Raw genomic sequence first — 17,244 nt, forward strand, 5'->3', positions numbered from 1 at the left:
AAGTTCATTCCTGCATGTCTGCATGTCACCTTCCTTTCAGGTGAGCCCTCTGCTGCAGTTTGCATGTGTCCTCCAAAGTCTAGGTGTTGGAAACTTAATTCCCAACACAACAGTGTTGGGAGTGCTCATGAGGGCTCTGTTCTCTGGAATAGATTAATGTTATCAGAAAACCATTTCATTGTACAAGGGTTTCTTACAAAAGCGAGTTTGTTGTCTTGCTCTCTCTCCCTTCTGCCATGGGATGATGACAAGAAGACCCTTTCCAGGGCCTTGATGTGGGACTTCCCATTCCTCCAGAACTAGAAAAAGTAAATTTATATGTTTAAAAAATTACCCAGACTCAGGGATTCTGGCTTGGAAACACCAAACAGACCAAGACCCCATCCCAGCCAGACTTTTCTTAGAACCAAGGAGTAAAACAAAGTTCACACCATGCTGTTCCATCTGCTCAGATGGAAATATATTACTTTTTGTTCACTGTTTCAATTTCCAAAGTACATACTCTTTCCTTTTTTCTTATCAAAAGAGTTAGGAGCAGGTGACCTGGCAGTAGCAGCTGCTTAGAAGGGCTGACAGGGGAGCAGGACAGCCTGGCATGGTGCACTATGTCCCCAGTGCTGGAGTCCTATGCATTACCAACCTGGTTCAAGAAACCAGCCAAAGACACCATTCCACAGAAAGGAAAATCAATAAGTAATTTCTTTCCCGCATGTAGCTCCATGGGTGACAAGGACAATACGTACCCACTCACGACTGTGAGGGAGTGTGCCTTGAGTGAAAGGCAATATACTACATGGCTCTAAATGAAGATAAAGACAAATGGGAGAGGCTAGGAAGGCCCGTGCAGATGGAGGGTGATGTGCAGGGAGGGATTTTTCATTGGCATTTAATTTCAGTTCACCCAGGCGCTTGGGCATCAGGACTTCTTGCTGGTGGAGCTATAATTCCATTTACAGGTTGACAACACAGAGTATTTTTTAGGGTGAAGGGTGAGTCTTGAATCTCTTGAATGTGAATCTATCCCATGGCCTCCCCATCTTTCCTGGTTTGAGAGTACTCTACAGAAATTGCAAGTAAGTGATGAAATGTGAGTGCAGGGGGGAAGAGAATTCCTCCTGTGTTTCTGAAATGGAGCATGCCACAGCGTGATCCATCTTTTTCTCTCTCTCTCTCTCTTTTTTGCTTCCATAGCATTGACACTTAAATGGAGCTGATTCAGCTGAGGTTGAGGAAACAGTAGCAATATCAAGTTAAAGTAGCTCCGTGCTTTTTGGTTGATACATGCTTATTTCTTTGTTTGATACTTATTTCAAAATAAGGATCATAGACAGAGCTCTAGTCTGTTCTTACAGGAGTGGAAACTGTTTAGTCCTAAAACAGGTCCAATTCTTTGAGTTGTGGATAAATGAAACTGAGTACCTCAAACATTTTTGACAGTAGTAGACATCATTCTTCCTGTAGGAAATCTAGGAAACCTTTGTCTTTCTGACCTGTCTTTCCCAGGAGGGGATTAAATAAGATTTCCAATTGCACAACAATAATGAAGCAACAGGAATGTTCTAGAAACAACCTTTGATTCATTTATATAATTAATGATCCCATTATGGCATCTAATGTGTTTTATTTTCCTCTGCATGCGGAGGAGCATGAAATTATCATGTAAATAATGCCACATCTGTGCAAACAATTTACAAGGTGCTCTCCAAATTCCAATTTAAACTGTCATTTCTTAGTTTGTTAGCTGTTGTCTTTCCTGAAGTTTTCTTCCCCATCTTGTGGAAACTGCATGTTGATTCTGCATTAAGCACTCATCCCTGTATGCCCAAGGATCTGGAGAGAGTACCCATCATCCTCATTTGGAATTAAGATTCTCTGAGCAGACAGTCACCAGTAGGTTTGTAGGATTTTCTTGACATTCCTAGATGGCTTCATAGCACTCTTAAAAGTAGTTTAATTTTTTTTCTTTTTGCATTCACTCAGTTTGTTTTTGTCTTAATTTTGTGTAATAGAGATCCCTGAGGCCTTCTAGTTTCCAGATTATTCTCCATGGGCCTCCATTCATAACTGAATGCAGAGGCTGGTACTTACGGAAAGGAAGTGATCGTCGCAGAGTCATGTCTCTCCTAATCCCCAAAGTAACCCTTTAATTCAAGCGCTTACATCAAACTCCTGCCTGCTGCATGCTAAAACTTGATAGTATTTCTAGAAGTGCTATTTGGGTATAGGCCTTTGCTTACACACACACACACACACATACACACACACACACACACTTATCTGGGAACTTGTGTTAATTAGCAATACAAACGCAAACTATTCCAAAGAAAAGAGTACATTCCAAACTTTTAGAAACCACATGCACACGTTTCACATCATCTCATTAAATTCAGGTCTAGCCACTCAGGAATGCATTTTCATTAGCTGGACAGTTATTTCCAAGGTGCCTTTTGTCTTGCATTCAAATCATCTTAAATAAGTGCACTATTTACGGTTTTGCCCAGTGGCAGCCTGGGTCTTGCTGCAGTGCTGTTCCATCTCATGCTTATATTCAGTACCAAGCTAATTGCAAATCAAGCTTTAGCATCTCAAGGATGTGAGGGCTGAAAAATATTTTCTCCTGTCACTTGGGTTCTGGCAAAAATAACAAGATAACAATTTTCTAGCCCTCTGCTCCACGCTGCATTATTAAAGAGGCTGTCGTCAGTAGAGGCTTTTTAGAGTGTGCAGTGTGTGTGTGTGTGTGGCGGGGGGGTTGAAGAGTTGTGGAGGGAGGAGGTGCAAGAGGGTGCCACCAGGTCAGATCTGAGCATAGATTGTGCATGAAGTTGCTAAGATTCAGGCCAAACATCCAGATCTAACGACATAATGAGGATTCTGCTTTTAGATAGTCAGAAATATGAATGCCAGCTTTCCTGTTTATCCTTCAATGTAATTTAAAACTCACAGAAATGGTCAGTTTGCCTTCAGAATGCTCAGGGCTAACTGTTTCCAGGTGGCCTTAGTGGCCATTTTAACAAAGTAGCTTGTGGGGGACATTCGTTTTGCTTTGTGGTCCTGGGCCTGCCCAGATAACCAATTTCACATCCTTCAGTCAGTGGTGACCTGAGTGACGTACTTGTCCAGGGTCACTTTTGACTTAAAGTAAGCTCTCTAGAGGGCAAGGGCAGGAGATTTCTTGGGAAGTTCATAGCCTTGTGGGCAACACAGGGAGGAAACCCCAAGTCAGTGGTCATTTGCTGAGGACCACTATGGACTGTTACTGAGCTGAAGACATAGCCGGTGCCTTGGACTCTGCTACTTTCCCCACCTTCCCCAGGTCACTCTGCTGCTGACATGGCCATCCCAGTGGGCGTGGTCTCCGGGAGCACCCTGCCGATCGCATTTGTTTTTATGAAGTTTTGTCAGGAAATGGAAGGGTCAGTTTCCATCACCTTTGAGTCATTTACAAATCTGCCCTTGGAAGGAGTCTTGGGAACGGAGTGAAAAATGACAGCTACACACTTGCAGCTCCTCTCCTTTGTGGTCCCCAGGGAGGAGGTGCTCATGGAGGGTGTCTCCCTGGTCTCAGGACAGGGAGGTGGACTTTGGAAAGTCCCACTCTCAGAGAAGTGCTTCGCCATGTCCAGAGGAATGAATGCGTGTTTCCTCCCTGGAGCCCCCAGTTGTTCATCCAACACGCCCATCCCTCCCTCCCTCCCATCGTGGCTGTTCCTGGAACAATGACGAGTGATAGAATTCAAGGTCAATGTTTTCTGAAGTCTCCCAGAATGTCTTTCTTTTCTTTTTTTAAAATATAACATCGTGCATCCTCCAGTGCAGCCTTTGGAACCAAAGCAGAACACTGTGCCTAGGTAGGCGTACAGTCTGTGAACTCATGATTTTATAAGCGACATTGATTGAGTACTCACCTTATGCCAAGCTCTGTTCTAGGCACTAGGAAAAGAGCAGATGACCAACTGGAGTCAGTTTCCACCCTCTCCCAGCTGACATTCCAGAGGGAAGAGGGTCAGTAAAGATACAAAAGCAGGAACAGAAGAACACCACGGAGCATAAACATCGAGGAGGCACAGAGGCTGGCAAGAGGGCCATCATCAGGAATGACGTCAGGGATGGGGTCCTAGGGAGCCCAGATGTGAGCAGGGAAAAGCGCAGCAGTACTCAAGGAGGGTGCTCAGGCCTGGGGCAGCACTTACTGGGCTTGTGGGTGAACAATTCTCCTTAAATCACCATGTGCTCCTCCTTCCTCAGCTAGCACAACACTTAGAGAACTTGCCCCAGATCTTCGGATCTGAATTCAGGGCTCCTTGTACTCCATGTGCAAAAGTTGGAAGCATCCCTGAGTGAAACTGTGCAAATAGTTAAATATAAAAGAATGTTTAAAAACCCTGCATCCTGTTGCATGGATGCTGATCTCCAAATCCAATAGTGCGTGGAAGTGGCCAGGCCATGTCCAAGATGTAAACTTGCTGACTCAGTCTCCGGCCAGTAAACTGGGAGGTGGCTGAGAGGACCTCTGAGATCCTCAACACAGGCAGCTCTCCACAGAGCCCTGGCACATTTTCCCACATAAGCCCATAAGAGTTGTGGAAGGAGGAGGTGCAAGAGGGTGCCACCAGGTCAGATCTGAGCATAGATTGTGCATGAAGTTGCTAAGATTCAGGCCAAACATCCAGATCTAACAACATAATGAGGATTCTGCTTTTATATAGTTGGAAATATGGATGCCATCTCTCCATAGGTGTCCCTGTTTGTCTCCATGGTAACCTGTATGCACCCACCCATGGGAACCCACATCTTTTCTTCAGGTAAGTGTATCTGCCCCTGAAAGTCCATGTGCAGTCTCTCTATGTATTTTCCATGCATTCTCTTCTTATAAATTCACGTTTAGTCTCCAAAAGTATACATGTATTCTTTATTTTTTAACTTGTTACATTATTCTTTGTATTTTGTGCATTTTTATAAAAACGTACAGACCTTGGAGGTTTATGATAATGCACTATTAGAAGGCTGAGGAGGTGTGCCCTGCCTTTAACAGTGACCTTTCCCCTGCGCTTTCATGCAGGTAGGGGAGCCCAGCACCAGTAGATCAAGGATTGGGTCCTGGCTTAATCTGGGGGCAGTTCCTGGGCTCTTAATAATGTGTGGTATAGATAGTTCTCATCCTGTCCTCTTTGGAAATGTTGGCATTGGGCTGTCCTGCCCAGCTTAGCAAGGCCACAGAAGCACTTATCTACAAGAGAGGCAGCCCCCTTTGAAAGAAGAGGAGGGTCCTGTCCTTTATCTCAGTGCCCCTGGCTCAGCAGGTATACACTCCTGTTGAGAGCTGCTCTGAGCTTGCTAAACAGTGCCCAGCCCCGAAGTCCTCTTCCCTTAAAAATGGTCAGATCACTAGCTGTAGGCAAAGATTAATTATGGGACCCAAACTTGGCTACTAGTTTACAGAGGACGAACCAATTTGGTCATCTACAGAAAGCAGGCAAGGACAGCCATATAACGAGTGCCACAAGCCTGACAAAGCCTCAGCTCTGTGCCCTTCTATGTGATTTCATGTGCCTGTAGGGAGCGCTCCATGTCATACTGGCACAGCTTTCCAGGACAGGATGCTGCGGCCCCACCAGGGCTTAGGCCCCCAGAATCTTCCAATAGGAAGATTGCTACCAATAGGACCACTTAGGGTTAAGCCTTGCTGTCCCTGTGGGTAGGGCCTCAGACTTAGGATGTGCTCTGTAAACCTGAAGCCCTGGGCAGATGTGAGGAGGAGAGGTCAGGAGGCTGTCTCCCTGCAGCTGTGCACCAGGGCTGACATTTTAACGGCTCAAAAGGAGCTGCATTTTCTCTCGACAACTTTATTTGTTAAAAAGTAGGTAATACAAGTTGAATACACTTTCGCCTCACCTACTCCCACTCCCTGGGGATTCTCTAGAGCCATTTTCTTATGATTGAAACGTGTTGTGATTGAAAATGTTACTCATCATAACCTTAGTAGGAGGCACATTCTGGTTCCAATTCTTTCTGCTGGAGGGAGATGGAAGGCGGGGGTGTAGTGGGCAGGAGGGTTGAGAAGAATATAGAGGAGCAGAGAGGCTGTGGGGAGGGACGGAGGGAGCAGGGCTGTTCGCATGCCCAGGAACTGGGAGCCTGAAGCGGTGCTGGTCTGGTATTGCCCCAGAGGTGCTGCCTCCCCCACCTGGGGCCTGAGCACTCACAAGATGGAGGAGGAGAGCACAGGCTCCCAGGAAGAAAGACGGCAATGACCTATGTGAGAATTCCCAGGGAGAAACCCCCAGGCAGGCCTGGCAGGCCCCCAGGTGACTTCCATTCTTAAATAATGGCTCATCCTTTCCTCTGGGGATTTCTGTGCAGGAGCATGACCTGGATCTTGCAGAAGCTGAGTATACAGTGGTGCTGCTTTAATGCACAGCTCCCAGTCTTTCCCTGAGTGGAAGCCAACACCCACTGTATATTTCTCTTTAATCCCAAACATACTACAGTTATGTCACTGTGTGTCTATTAATCATGAACTTGGTGTCAGCAATCCGGTATCTTGTCTTAATCTCAGTGCACACCGGCTCTGTGCCCTATTACAGGGTTATAGAATTGGGGGCTAGAAAGCCTGGTGTGGTGGTGCATGCCTGTAATCCCAGTGCCTCAGGAGGCTGAGACAGGAGGATCATGAGTTCAAAACCAGCCTCAGCAACTCAGTTAGAGCCTGTCTGTAAACAAAATACAAAAAATAAGGCTGGGGATGTGGCTCAGTGTTTGGGTGCCCCTGAGTTCAATACCTGGCACCACCCTAAAAAAATTGGGGGCTGGATTATAAATGTGTATCGTTCCACTTTCTTTTAATTTTGTAGTTGTACAGCATTTTGAGTTGTTGGTTTACCTGTTTATTCTGTCCTGTATCTCTCCTTTTTCTACAGCCCATTCACAGCCACAATTATCTATCTTAGATCTACAAATTTGGGAAAGAAAACCAGAAATATCCTGCAATTTGAGGAAGAGGATTTAGGGGACTGCAGTGGGTGAAGCCATGGTTCCTGCAAAGGTGGCTGTGCTTTAATCTCCAGAACCTGTAACCATGTTGTCCTACCTGGCAGAGAGCTCATGCTGATGTGATTGAGGCTCGGCAGGGAGGTTACCCAAGGTCACCAGGGTGACACAATGTGGTCACAGGGACCTTCCTTCCAGAGGGACCAAAGGGACCGGAGGATCTGGGAGTCAGAGGAGATGAGGTGACAGGAGCAAAGGTGTGGCTGGTGGCTTTGAGGAGAGAGGAAGGCGTGAGTCTCCAGGAAGGCGTGAGTCTCCTGGCTGAGCCCCATGCAATCTGGATGTTTGACCCTTAGAATTATAAGAAAATAAATTAGTGTTGTCAACATCTGTCCTTGTGGCAGTTTGTTACAACTGCCTTAGGATTTAACGTGGGAATTGACCGAGGAGCCGGAGACGCACATATCACACGGCAAACGGCGATCTGTTCAGGTTTGTGGGAGAAGGCGCAGGCAGAGCTGGACAGGGCTCTGCGGGTCAGAACGCAGAGGAACTTGCACCTGTTTCCCAGCTGTACTCCAGAAGGGAGGGCCGCAAGATGAACCCGGAAACTGATGTCTGAGCCACCCTGGCTACAGGCTGGGATGCAGGACTGAAAGGGTGTCTCGGCAGCAGCTCATATTTAACAGGTCTGAACTGGACCCAGGGGCCTTCTCACCCAACCCCAGTGGACAGTGTCCCCCTCCCTGTGTCATGATGAAAACCTGAAAAACCCTAAAGACTCACGGAGGCTGCTTTACCTATGAATTGGCCTGACCTACCCCAAAGGCAGATTTAATGATCTACCCTTGTCTTCCTCTCTGCTTTCAGGACAATTGCTGTTCTGTCATGAAAACCAAATTGATTTTATCTGATGCTCCAGGCTGGAAAATTCTTCCCTCTGGCTGGTGCCTGGTTGCTTCTTGAGACTCAGATGTCACCTGTAGGGACCTTCCTAAACCAGGCCCCACACTCAACCTTTTCTACCACGTCCTCTTGTTTCGTTTCCTTCGGACTTTTAGCCCCACCTGAGATGGTGGCATTTGCTGAGATGCTGCTTGTCCTTCTGGAGAGGAGGAAAAGCCACGGTGGCCGTGCTGCTGGTTGAGTTCTCGTGTCCAGAGCAGCACCTGGCGCTGCTGCTGTCCCACCCAAGCACCTGTGCAGTCTTTGCAGCACCCCCCTCCAGCCCCACCGTCCTCTCTCCTGAGTTGACAGCAAAGGTGCTTCACAGAAACCAAACTCTGGCTAGTGTTGGGGTTTGACTCTATCTGCTAGAGGAATCATTTACTTCCAGCCAGCCCAGAGGGAGAGAGCTAAGGCCCAGAGACACTGGGGCTTTCTGAACAGAAGCCAAATAGGAGAAGTCAGTGACTTATATTTTGGGGGAACCATTAATTTGAGGTGGTGGAAACAATTTATAAATTAAACAAGTTCCCTATCTTATAATGAGCGTAGTCTATGGCTCTAATGTACTATTTCACGTGCGCTGAGATTTAAGTGAGAATACATAGTTGTTGTTACTGAAGTATTTGAACTTAAATTCATGTAATATAAATTACATGAAGCTACTTGCTTCATGTCAGTAAATATAGCGAGAGACAGACCCTACACAGATGTAAATTTACGTGAGAGATTTCCCTTTCAGGTAACCCAGCTCCTCCTTCACCTTGTCCTGGTGGAGCTGAGGTAAATGCTCCCTCTGCTGCCCCTCCCACGGGCCTCTGCCACTGCTGATAGAGGGACAGTCCTGCCTGGGTGGTAGGCTTTTTTCCTGCCAAGTTTCACCTCATTTTCTTTGTGAATAGAGTTTCTTTCCTTTCATCTTGTTTTTTAATATTTTAATTTGAGATGATTGCAGATTCACCGGAAGTTGCAACACCCCCCGCCCCCCAGAGACTCTGTGTACTTTTCACTGTTTCTTCTGACGGTATCGTATCTCATGATCCCTGTATAATATCAAAACCAAGAAAAGGTCACTGGAATTTTAAGAAATTTTGGTCAAGGCTATATCACTTTTTAAGTTTATGACACCTCCCTCCTCTGTGGCATGTGGGTCTCTCTCTGTGTTTATATTTCTGCTTTTTGGAACAAGAAACAGGTGCATATCCGGTGGCCACAGATGGTTGCACGACTGATTTTCATGCTGTCGTCACGTTGGTGGTAGCTGGCATCTCTCCTGTGCCTTGGTTACTTCATCCTCCTCTCTCATCTGTGAGGGAATCTGATGAAATGAACATCATGCCTGAAAATAAGAGCTCATCATGTTAGAGGTCTGGAATTTTGGGTGGGGCTATCATTTCTTTGCTTGTTTTTAGTTATTTTTTTTCCCCTAATAGTTCCCATGTTACTTAAAATAGCAGGTATAGCAGCTTATGCCATTTTGCGACAAAAAGTCTTGAAATCCTTCATTGTAGTGGCAACAACTTTGTGATGTGGCAATACTTTATTAACATAAAGAAACTGAACCAAAATGTGATTTCTTCTAATGGGGGCATGGAAGTGACTGGGCCTTGGGGTTCCCCTCTTCTTCTCCTAAAGGGAAACTTGCACCAGCAACCTCTGCAAAGGGAGTCGGCAGTGACTTTCCAGGTGGCAAAGATGCTGCACCTGGAGCCAGCCAGACGGCATGGCTGTGGCGCCTCCTCTGGGAGTTGGCAGAGCTGGGTCTATCCTCAGCTGTGCAGGATGCCTGTGGACGGAAGGGGCTTCCGAGACCCCTTTCAAGCTCGACGAATTTCTTGCTGCAGTTCTCCTGGCGTAAGGCTCAAATCAGTGGTTCTGATTGCTTTGGTGCCTTGTCAGATATGTCAGTAGGGAACCCTGTCGCTATTCCCTCTGTTCTCCCCACAGCCACACTGTTCCCCCCTGGGGAATAAGCAGATGCACCACTGGCACATGACCTGGTCCTTTCGGAGCAGGAGGCCCAGCAGGCAGACTGGAGGGCACTGTAGGGCCCTTCTGACCTGGGAGCTCTGTGGGGGCTGGAAGGCTGAGAGGGCTGAGCTACTAGTTCACTCACTCGTTCTTCACAGCAAAAATGGCAATGGCTGGGCCCCACCAATTAGATCATAGTCTCCAGGAGATAGGGCCTGGGTATGATCTTTTAAAATAAAAAAATAGTTAAATTCTTACAATGTTCAGGTACACAGTTGGGGCTGATGACCTGCTGATCAAGGTGCTGAATGAGATGAGCTGTGTTTTGTTTGGATTTTTTATTAGAGGACAGGGTCAAGCAGATTGGGTGGTATCCAGTTAAGGAACAGATCAGGAAATGGGGAAGACATGTCCTTGCCCAGGTATGTGGGTCAGGGTGGAACAGTGTTCCTTCTGGCAAAGTCAAAGTTACAGGCAATGCTCAAAGTTGGGGAGGGGGGTAGTTTGCGATCCCAGGCAGTCTGTGCATTCCAACCAACATCATTGCCATTGGAAGAAGGTATAGGAGCAGGTGTATGTTCCAAGAGGCTAAGCATGGCCTCCAGGTGAGTTGGATCCAGAGAAGGAGCCTTGTTTAGAGATGGGAAATAAGCAGTATAGTTGCCCCCACTTCTCACCCTCCTAGAGGCCACTCTCCAGGGATCAAGTAGGAGGGAGTCAGCAGCCCCCTGAGCTCAGAGGCAGGATGGAATTCTGAATGCCCCCTGGGGCTAAGGCTCCTTCTCTTCCTGTCATTTCCTGCTGTTACTGCTCCATTGGGATGGACTTTATCTGGGGGAAGAAATCTTTAGGGAAGGTCCAGGTCTGGAGGGTCAGGGGGGAGCATGTTAACAAAGTAACTAATACTTTGTTAGCAACCCCACAACACTGTCACCAGTGTCATCATTTTGTGTAAAAGACTTTCACGATTTAAACCATTGCCTTATCATTAGTCTCTTCTGTTTTTCTTTCTAATCAGGATTTATCCTAGCATGACTTTAAAAAATCACAAACTCCAGAATGCATAAGTGGTAACACTGACCTGCCACCCGGCCTTGTTCAAATTGGCTTCTAGAGGTTTGATGTCACTCCAGTGAGCTGGTCTCGTGTAATCACTATTCTTCTCTCCTCTTGCCAATCCTGCTAGAAGCCACTCATTAATTATAGATACAAAATGTAAAGGTTGGTTTTCCTGCCTTGCATTCATCACAGAGATGTACAGTAAATGCAGTGAAATTGCATTGCTAAACTTGAACTTGTCTTCAATCAAACTGACCTTTAAATTATCCTTCCAACTTTCCTCCCAGACTCCATCCCTAAATAACTATTGGTCTATAGACCAACTTTTATTAATGACATATTAAATTGAATTAACTTTATTTGAATTCAGACTGAAAAGGTTGGAAAATAGCTTTCATTGCATGCTCTAGGTGAAATCCAGTATAATGTATTATATTAATATGCTGTTTGATTCTCCAACTGAGATAAGGAAACAGAATTATGTTGCAGAATGGAAATCACAGTGCTATCTCAGCTGGACAAGCCAATAAAATGGAAGGATAAAATTTTAAAGTACAAAACCAAGGTGGAAACAGCAGTGTGGATGGAGACCATGTCCTTTCCTGCATAGAGGTAAGTGTCTCCTGGGTTGATGGCCAGGGAACCTCAGCTTTTCCCATTTATAGGGCTATATTCTCATCTGTGATTTTTCTCCCAGGCCTTATCACAGTCTCTAAATCCACATTTGGGCTGTTATCCTGTGCTATTTTCCTGATCTTTGAGTAGGGGATAGAATAGCAAATGCAGCACTTTGGGTAAGTCCCCAATCCATGCCTTGACCCAAACCAGAATCTGGATCAATTTATGAGCAGTGGGAGCCTACACAGCAGGCTATAGCAGTTCCTTAAAATATAGATATGACAGTAGCCTTCCCCCCTCATTTTTCTAGCCAGCTCCCCCAAGTTTCTTCCTCTGGGGCTCAGGAACTTGGAAGAATAATGTCTGATAAAAAATTTCCTCCTGTGTGCAACAGCAGATGTGCCTGTCAGAGATGCTAAAATTCAGTGCTCATCCCTTGGGACAGCAACCAGGTTTAGGGGGCTCCACAAGCTTCTGAATACATTTCATATCTTACAAGACCTCTTCAAGATCTTTTTAATGTCCTCTCTATTTTCGTTGTCTGCATCTGCAGAGTGGGCATGCTAAGAGCAGACAGCCAAGGGTTGTTAGGAGGCTTAAATGTGTGAATTCATTTAACAATGCTGGATATGTAAGACGGGGCAAATTTTAGCTAATAGCTGTTACTACTCCTGGCAAGTTGTTTTACGATAACTCTGCATTTGCACTTAGAAGGTAAGAAAGGCGCTGATATTTGTGATATTGGATAAATGAATTCAGAGAATGTCCTAATGTATTTTATATATTTTGTGTATTTATTATGATTGTGAAGTTAACAACTATATTAATACTTTCATCTGTTTCTTCTTCAAGTTCTATCCATTTTTGCCTCATATATTTTGACGTTATGTTATTAGGCACATTTGCATTAAGGACTGTATGTGTTCTTGGAGAAGGGACCTCTTTTTTTTTTTTTTTTTTTTTTCATGCCAGGGATTAAACCCAGGGGTGCTTAACCACCGAGCCACCTCCCCAGTCCTTTCTATTTTTTATTTTGAGACAAAGTCTTACTAAGTTGCTTAGGGCCTCCTTAAGTTTGTGAGGCTGGTTTTAAACTTGTGATCCTTCAGCCTCAGCCTGCTGAGCCACTGGGATTACAGGCATGAATAACTGAGTCCAGCAAGAACTGACCTCTTTATTATTGTGTAATGTCCCTCCTTATCTCTGATTATAACTTGGCTTGAAGTCAGTTCTAGCTGAAATTAATGGAACTACTCCAACTTTCTTTTGGCTAGAAGCAACATTGTATATCTTCCTCTCAATCTTCTAATCTATTCATGTTTTTATATTTAAAGTGAATTTAATATACACACTTATGTATATACACACACACAGAGTGGGGTTTTGGTATGCTCTGACAATTTCTACCTTTTAATTAGTTTATTTAGAATATTGGTGTTTAAAATAATTGTTGATAAAGAAAGCCTGTTTTATGATTGGAGTGAGTTCAAATATCAAATTAGAGTATGTCTGAATCTGAGTTTCTTAACAGTGGCCCTGGTGACCTTTATTATGGGGATTTGTCTTGTATATTATAGGATGTTCAGCTGCATCCCTTTTCTCTACCTCCCAGATGCCCAAAGCACCTCTTTCTCCAGATGGGACAAATAAAATCATCTCTAGGCATTGCTGAATGTCCCCTATGGTGTAATTTACTTCTGTTTGAGAACTATTTGTTGAAACTATTGGAACATCCAAAATAGTACATTTAAAATGATTGAGTCTTGTTGGACACTATTCCATAATGAACATGGAAAACAGAGTGCCTTTAAATGAGTCTTATTGATAGCTTCAGTGCTCACACCAGAGACTAATCTTGGGTGGCATAGCAGGCCCTTTGGTGTACATGGGTCTTTATTTAACTGGGCTAGGTTTGGTGGTACAACTGTCTGCTCCAAGATCATACAGCAAAGTACGTCCTGTTATATTCAACAGGATGGTTAAGGGTGCTCACGTTGGCTCAATGTATTGCAGGTTTCCTGACTGTGGCTTTAGACCTCCTCTTTCTGAAAAAAATAAATTACTATTGATGCAGTTGCACTAAGATCTCCTGTATTTGCTGCTGTTTTCTATTTATCACACTTTTCCCCCCACTATTTTTGTCTCCCAGGCTTTCTGCCATTTGTGGTTTTAATTCCCATTCTCTCTCCATTCTTTTGTAAACTGCTTCTACATTGGTTTCTTTTTTTCTCCTTAACTTTTTAAAGTAATTTCCCTACAGTTCATGATACATATTTACGACTAATCCAAATCCATTTTCAAATATATATAATTTAAAATATATATAATTAAGAATAAGAAAAATAAAAATGTGCATTTGATCTCCTTCTCCTTCTCCAGGGCGCTTCCTCCCTATGCAGTGTGGGTTTCTGGCTGTATTAGCTTTCTTTTCACAGAGGCCTTTTTACTTTGACTTCAAGACAAGTCTACTGGTAACAAATCTCCTCAGTGTGCCAGAGAAAGTCTTATTTCTTCTTTACTTTCAAAGGATAATTTCTCAGGGTATATAATTCTAGGTTCATGAGGTAGTTTTCTCTCAATACTTTAAATACTTTATTTCATTCTCTTTTACCTGCCTGGTTTCTGAGGAGAAGTTGGACATGATTTTTTTTTTTTTTTTTTTTTTTTTGGTACTGGGGATTGATCCCAGGGGTGTTAACCACTGAGCCACATCCCCAGCCCTTTATTGTATTTTATTTAGTGACAGGGTCTTGCTGAGTTGCTAAGTGCCTCACTAAGTTGCTGAGGCTGGCTTTGAACTAGCAGTCCTCCTGCCTCCGCCTTCCAAGCTCCTGGGATTACAGGAGTGCGCCTCGGTGCCTCTCTATAGGTAAGGCGTTTATTATTTTTTTTCTCTGATTTTCTTCAAGATTTTTTCTTTACCTTTGATTTTCTGTAGTTTAAGTATAATATATCTATGAGCACTGCTGTTCTTTTTTATTTTTTCCTTTAAGCATTTATCCTGCCTTGTGTTCTGAGTTTCCAGGATCTGTAGTTTGCTGTCTTGACATTAGTTTGGAAAAAATTCTCAGTCAATATTGATTCAGGTATTTCTTTTATTGTATCTCTACTCCTGTATTCCCATTATACACATTATACCTTTGGTAGTTGTTGGATATTTTGTTTCATTTTTTTTCACTGTTTTTTTTTTTTTTTTTTTTTTTGCTTCTCAGTTCCTGATGAGATCTCCTTGGGCTCAGAGATTCTCTCCTTTGCAGAGCTCATGCTACTAATGAGCCATCAGAAGAATTCTTCATTTCTATTAGTATTTTTGTTCTCTAGGGTTTCTTTCTATTTTTTTAAAAATTTATTTATTCTAATTTGTTATATAGGACAACAGAGTGCATTTCAATTCATAGTACACACATAGAGTACAATTTTTTATGTCTCTAGTTGTACACAAAGTAGAGTTACACCATTTGTATTTTCATACACATGCTTGGGTTTATGATGTCCATCTCATTCATTCCACTGTCTTTCCTAACCCCATGCCCCCTCTCTCCCCCTCCCTCCTTCTCCCTCCCTTCCATTTGCCCTATCTAAAATTCCTCCACTCCTCCTCCAGGGTTTCTTTCTGACTCTTCCTTAGAACTCCTCTCTCTCTGCTTCCAAGATCCTTCTGGTCTTGCACGTTGTCCACCTTTACCTTAGCAGACTAATCTTAGTTGTTAAGTCCACAATCTGAGGATGCCCATAACCCTGCCATAGCTAGGCCTGCCTCTGCTGTTTTGGTCTCCTCAGACTGTGATTTTTGGATTTCAGTGTGCCTTGTGATTTTGGGTGAACGGCAGACGTGACATGACGGAAGGGACCTGGTAAGTAAGCCTTGGGTGATGTGTCAGGCAGTCAGAGTTTTAGCTCTCAGATGGATCCTTGCTGAGTCAACAGTATTGTTAATTACAATTCAGGTTTTCCTACCCACACTGGTTTCCACAGAGGCTTCCACTAATGGGTTTCTGATCCATTAAGTTGTGATTCTCTATATCCGCCTCTGTGTCTTTCTAATTTTGATGGCAGGGGCTTGCTCTGTGACCTTGCTTCTCTGATGGGTTTAAGAAGAATTCTTAATTTTTTCAGTTTGTTTGATGTTTTTACTTGCTGTTAGGATGGAGTGGTGGCTTTCAATCTACTTATATGTTGGCCCAGAAACTGATTTTTAAAAGAAAATTTCTTACTGTTGCCGGGCAGTTGAATGGCAGCTATGATGGGGTAACTTTGTGCTACATTAGGCTTCTGCTTCTGGAGCCTGGGGACGGGACAGCCCCATGGGAGGAGCCCAAAGCACAGGAACACTCAGGACATGCACCTGGTATGGCTGTTTCTGCACTCAGTTCATAGACGCCTACATAACATAGGTTCAATGATAACTTTATGAATAAGAAATCCAAAATAAAGATTTTTCAAGTTCACTGACACTTGGTAAGGCTGGGTGGTGGAGTATGGTGCTCAATGACACAGCAAGTGCATGACCTCAAAGTGATACCTTGGGATACTTTGCTGGTGATATGCAGGAGACGGAGGTAACATCAAATGGTATTGGAAGATTATCAGGAATGAGATCTTGCAGTCCAGTGAGCCCACCATTTCTGAAATCCTTTCAGTTCAGGTCTGCTGGGCTGGACTTAGGAGGATGATAAATAGCTTGGTGCCAAAGCAATTATTTGGTGGTCAGTTAAAGCAAAAAATCCATGGTGAAATAAGTGAGGGACAATCTATTATATGGGGCACCTGCCAAAGTTATTTTTCTAGGGTAGTTTTACTTTTTTTCTCTCCAGAGAATGAATGGAACCACTGATGCCGGGTCTCACTGCCCCTATGGTGCAGACCCCATCACTTCCTGCGGGCACAATCAGAACAGGTTTCTGTGCCTTGCCCTGCCTTCTGCCTTTCTCTCTTCCAATGCATTCCTCCTGAAGGAAGGTTCATCTCCTAAAAGATCTCATTTAGGATATCTTAAAAGCTTTCAATGGTCCCCATTACACACAGGGCAGAATGTAAATTTCACCTACTATTTTAGATCTTCTAAATTTAGATACTGCCATTTTTGACCTTATTCTTTCTTTTTTTTAAAAAAAATTTATATATATTTATTTTTTAGCTTTCGGTGGACACAATATCTTTATTTTTTTATATGGTGCTGAGGATCAAACCCAGCACCTGCACATGCCAGGCGAGTGTGCTACCGCCTGAGCTATATCCCCAGCCCCTGACCTTATTATTTCTTGTCACCACCCTTCACCTCTGGCCAAGTTGCTTTCCAGAACAGCAAATGCCCTTTTCCATATCTAAGTTGCTTTGTTCATGCCCTATCCTTACTAGTGTGATGCTTTTTCTCTCTGTCCAAACAGATTCTTTGTCAGCTCAGAGTCCCACCAGAATGATCTTCTGTAAGAAGCTTGTTTTATTTTTTGATCAATCCAATCTCCAGTGATTCCTTTTTTCCCAGCTTCTACATCATTTCTGGATTATGAATTTCATTTGTATTGAGACATTCACCACCTTTCACAGCCATTTTTTTTTCTGTTTTTTTTTTCTTCTGGCATCAAATCTCCTTGAGAGCAGATATTATGCCCAACCTTTTTTTTGTAGGCTTATTAGGGTCCCCTCTAGGATTCTGTGTTG

This window comes from Callospermophilus lateralis, chromosome 5, assembly GCF_048772815.1.
Source record: "Callospermophilus lateralis isolate mCalLat2 chromosome 5, mCalLat2.hap1, whole genome shotgun sequence".
NCBI lineage: Eukaryota > Metazoa > Chordata > Mammalia > Rodentia > Sciuridae > Callospermophilus > Callospermophilus lateralis.